Genomic DNA, 5,320 nt, shown 5'->3' on the forward strand with positions numbered 1-5,320 from the left:
AGTGGCGGTGCGCGGGCTTCTCATTGCGGTAACTTCTTTTGCTGCAGAGCACAGGCTCTAGGTACACGGGCTTCAGTAGTTGTGGCACTTGGGCTCAGTGGTTGTGGCTCATGGGCTCTAGAGCACAGGCTCAGTAGTTGTGACGCACAGGCTTATTTGCTCCACGGCATGTGGGATCTTCCCGGGCCAGGGCTCAAACCCGTGTCCCCTGCATTGGCAGGTGGATTCTTAACCACTGTGCCACCATGGAAGCCCCTCATCGTGGTTTTAATTTGTATGTTTCTGATGACAAATGATGTGGAGCACCTTTTCACATGATTATTGGATATTCAGATATGTAGTTTTTGAAATACTTTCTTAAGTCTTTTGTTCTTTTTTATTGCATTGTCTTTTATTTTTAATTTGTAGGAGTTTTTATATATATTGAATATGAGTTCTTTGTCAGCTATATGTATTGCAAGTATTTTCTTCTAGTCTGTGGCTGTCTATCCACTTTCTTAATTTTATATTCTGAAGAACAGGAGTTTTTAATTTTGATGAAGTACAATTTATTTATGTTTCTTTTATGGTTAGTGCCTTTTGTGTCTCAAGAAATTTTTGCTTACCCCAAGGTCATAAAGATATTTCCTGTTTTAGAAGCTTTTTCAAGAAGCTTCATTGTTTTAGCTTTCACATTTAGGCCTCTAATCCATTTGAGTTAGTTTTTGTGTATAGTGTAAGGTATGAACCGATGGTCATTATTTTCCATGTGGATATCCAGTTGTTCCAGAACTACATGTTGAAAAGATTATCTTTTCCCCATTAAATTACCTTTGAAACTTTGTCAAAATTCAACTGAACCATTTGTGTATTGACCTATTTCTAGACTCTCTATTCTGTTGCCATTGATCCTTATGTCAATAACATAGAACGTCTTAAAAGCAGGTAATATAAGTCTTCCAACTTTATTGTTTTTCAGAATTGTTTGATTCTTCTAGGTCACTTGAATTTCCATATGAACTTTAAAATAAGCATGTTGATTTCTACCAAAAAAAAACCAAACAGCTGAGGTTCTGATTAGAATCTATAGGTCAATGCATTGAATCTATAGATCAATCTGCAGAATTGATATCTTAACAATATTGAGTCTTCCAATCAATGGACATTGTAAACCTTTAAAATTCCTCTCAGGAATATTATGTAGTTTTCAGTGTACATGTCTTAGTCTTATTTTGTTAAAATTTTCCCTAAGTATTTAACATTTTTTGGTATTTTTGTAAAAGTTCTTTTAAAATTTTATTTTTCAATTATTCATTGTTAATATATAGAAATGCAATTGATTTTTTTACATTGTCTTTTTATTATGCAAATCCTCCCATTAGTTATAGTAGTGGTTTTATAGATTCCTTTGAATTTTCCATGCATTAAATCATGTTATCTGCAAGTAGTTTTATCCTTCAATATCTATTTTTATATATTTTATTTCTTTTTCTTGCCTTGTTACATTGGTTAAGATCCCTGAATCTATGTTGAAGAGTTGTGGTAAGAATCCTTGTGTTATGAATTTTAGGGGAAGGTGTTCAGTCTTTCACCACTAGGTATGATGTTAGCTGTAGATTTTCATAGATATTTTTTATTAGATTGAGCAAGTTTCATGTTATCCCTTGTTTGCTGAGAGTTTTCTTTCTCTTTTTAAAAAAATCATGAATCAGTTTGATTTTGTTATATGCTTTTCTTGAATCTATTGAAATGTTCAGATGGTTGTTCTCCTCTATTCTATTAACATTGTGAATTACATTGATTGGTTTTTGCATATGAAACTAGCCTTGCATTCCTGGGATAAACCACATTTAGTCATGATGTATTGTTTTTTATGAATTGGCAGATTTAATATGCTAATATTTTGTTTAGGATGTTAATGTCTATATTCATAAGTGATTTGGGCTTGAAATTTTCTTTTCTTATGATGCCTTATGTCAGATTTTTTTTTTTTTTGCCATTCAATTGGTGTCTTTATTCATACATGTTGATTTTTCCCATGGAGAAACTGTTGAAGGGAGAGGAGGGGAGGGCTGGGTGGGGAGCCATGGCTTGTTTTTCCTCCATCCAATGGAAGAAGTGAGAGAAAAATATGGAACAGTTTAAGAATCTGTGTATCATCCTTGTGCAGGAGCCATACTGATCTGCTCCGTATCATTCCAATTTTAGTATATGTGCTGCCAAAACGAGCACCCTTTGTCAGATTTTGATATTAGGGTTATGTTATGCTGGTTTGGAATTGTTTGTTCTTCCTTTGTTCTCTGAAAACATTTGTATAAAATTGGAATTTTCTTTTTAAATTTTTTAATAGAATTCACCAGTTAAGCCACATAGGCCTGGAGTTTTCTTTGTGGGAAGGTTTTAAATTATAAATTCAATTTCTTTAACAGATATTGGGTGATTCAGATTTTTCACTTCTTCTTGGTTCAGTCTTAGAAAGTTTTGTTTTTCAAAGAATTTTTTGATTTCCTGTAAGTCATTGAACTTACTGCTGTAAACTAGAGTCAAAATGGATTGTTCACTTTACAATATTAATTTTTTAATAGATCTTTATTGGAATATAATTGCTTCACAATACTGTGTTAGTTTCTGTTGCACAACAAAGTGAATCAGCCATATGCATACACATGTCCCCATATCCCCTCCCTCTTGAGCCTCCCTCCCACCCTCCCTAACCCACCCCTCTGGTCATCACAAAGCACCGAGCTGATCTCCCTGTGCTATGCTGCTGCTTCTCACTAGCTAACTATTTTACATTTGGTAGTGTATATATGTCAATGCTACTCTCACTTTGCCCCAGCTTCCCCCTCCCACCCTGTGTCCTCAAGTCCATTCTCTATGTCTACATCTTTATTCCTGCCCTGCAACTAGGTTCATCAGTACCCTTTTTTTTTTTTTTAGATTCCATATATATATACGTTAGAATATGGTATTTGTTTTTCTCTTTCTGACTTACTTCACTCTGTATGACTGACTCTAGGTGCATCTACCTCACTACAAATAACTCAATTTCATTTCTTTTTATGGCTGAGTAATATTCCATTGTATATATGGGCCACATCTTCTTTATCCATTCATCTGTCGATGGACATTTAAGTTGGTTCCTTGTCCTGGCTATCGTAAATAGTGCTGCAGTGAACATTGTGATACATGTCTCTTTTTGGTTTTCTCAGGGTATATGCCCAGTAGTGGGATCGCTGGGTCATATGGTAGTTCTATTTTTAGTTTTTTTAAGGAACCTCCATACTGTTTTCCATAGTGGTTGTATCAATTTACATTCCCACCAACAGTGCAGGAGAGTTCCCTTTTCACCACACCCTTTCCAGCATTTATTGTTTCTAGATTTTTTGATAATGGACATTCTGACTGGCGTGAGTTGATACCTCATTGTAATTTTGATTTGCATTTCTCTAATAATTAGTGATGTTGCACATCTTTTCATGCGCCTCTTGGCCATCTGTATGTCTTCCTTGGTGAAATGTCTATTTAGATCTTCTGCCCATTTTTTAACTGGTTTATTTGTTTTTTTGATATTGAGCTCCATGAGCTGCTTGTATGTTTTGGAGATTAATCCTTTGTCTATTGTTTCATTTGCAAATATTTTCTCCCATTCTGAGGGTTGTCTTTTTGTCTTGTTTATGGTTTCCTTTGCTGTGCAAAAGCTTTTACGTTTAATTAAATTCCATTTGTTTATTTTTGTTTTTATTTCCGTTACTCTAGGAGGTGGGTCAAAAAAAGATCTTGCTGTGGTTTATGTTAATTTTATGTGAATTTTACCTCAATAAAAATAAATGAATAAAAATATATTGTGGATTTTCTAGTTCCAGCCATGACTCAGTAGCTGTGATCAGCCTTAACTTCTCCTTATAAATAACTATAAAAGCAAACAAAAGATATGAAACAAGTGATTTCAGGCCTTGGGCAATTGCTGAGCTGCTACCCTGAGAGAAGGGTAGCACAAGAGGCAAACCCCATATTCATCCCAGCTTTCTTGCAGGGAAGGTGGTTTCCAAGCTTCAGAGGGTTAGGTGGAGCCCAAGCATAGAACAGCAGTTGCACTGGGTAGAAAAGCAGGGGCTTCGTGGAGGAAACTGACCAGAGTTCAGAGCTGTTAAGGTGGTGGGAACTCACAGGGTATGGAGTGGAGAAAACTGTAGAAAGAGACCCCAGAAATCTGCAAAGGGGTTCCCTTCAGGGACCTAGACAACTGCTAAGCTGCCTATGCCCGGGGTGATAGTTCACAAGGTCTGGTAGAAAATAGCTGCTGAGGGGCTGAGAGTTAAACAGAGATTTCAGAGACTTCAGGATACTGGGGCAACCCAGTATTGGAGTTCCGACCCAGCCAGAGTGGAGAAACACAGGGCATTCAATGGAGATCCCAGGAAGACTGTGTTTTAGGGATAAGGACCATGCCCCAGGGGTAAGCACCATGCTGTAGGATTAAGGGCAAAACCAAAATAGACCCACCTTAGCAAAGACTCAAACCAAGCTTCAACAAGGCCAAGGTGACCCATCAAAAATTTAACTGTCTGACAGAATAAAATTCAAAAAACTTTTAATAAAAGTCAAAAGACTTTTAAAAACCCAGTCTCCATGCTACATCAATCATAATACCAAGAATGTAATGAAAAATTACTACCCATTTTTCTTTTTCTTATTTATTTATTTATTTATGGCTGCATTGGGTCTTCGTTGCTGCGTGCAGGCTTTCTCTAGTTGAGGAGAGCAGGGGCTACTCTTTGTTGCCATGTGCCGACTTCTCATTGCAGTAGCTTCTCTTGTTGAGGAGCACGGGCTCTAGGCACGTGGGCTTCAGTAGTTGTGGCACGTGGGCTCAGTAGTCGTGGCTTGCAGGCTCCAGAGCGCAGGCTCAGTAGTTGTGGTACATGGGCTTAGTTGCTCCACGGCATGTGGGATCTTCCCGGACCAGGCATCGAACCTGTGTCCCCTGCACTGGCAGGTGGATTCTTAACCACTGCGCCACCAGGGAAGTCCACTACCCATTTTTCTATTCCTATAAATTTTCTTGACCTTTGTTCTGAGATATGATTAAGTTACTCAGACAGAGTTTGATTCTTTTAGGTTTGTTTTTAAGCTTCGTCAGGTGTACCAAAGCAGCATTTATTCTCGGGCTAATCTTGTCCAGCTTTTTCTGATGCAAAACTTTTCTGAGGACACCAACTGAATATTCCATCTAAATTATGTGAATAGTGCTGCTATGATCATGTATGTACATGCATTTGTTTTAGTACCTCTTTGCAATTCTTTTGGGTATATACTGGAAGTGGAATTGCTGGGTCAT

At 37.3% G+C, this 5,320-nt stretch overlaps 1 non-coding gene across 1 annotated transcript; it reads right to left on the reverse strand.

The window, feature by feature from the left end:
* Positions 1-2,104: 2,104 nt before the first annotated feature.
* LOC132356311 (U6 spliceosomal RNA) lies at positions 2,105-2,211 on the reverse strand. The gene has a single exon (XR_009499828.1). It is a non-coding gene; the product is annotated as a U6 spliceosomal RNA (small nuclear RNA).
* Between the last annotated feature and the right edge of the window lie 3,109 nt (positions 2,212-5,320).

This window comes from Balaenoptera ricei, chromosome 20, assembly GCF_028023285.1.
Source record: "Balaenoptera ricei isolate mBalRic1 chromosome 20, mBalRic1.hap2, whole genome shotgun sequence".
Lineage (NCBI taxonomy): Eukaryota > Metazoa > Chordata > Mammalia > Artiodactyla > Balaenopteridae > Balaenoptera > Balaenoptera ricei.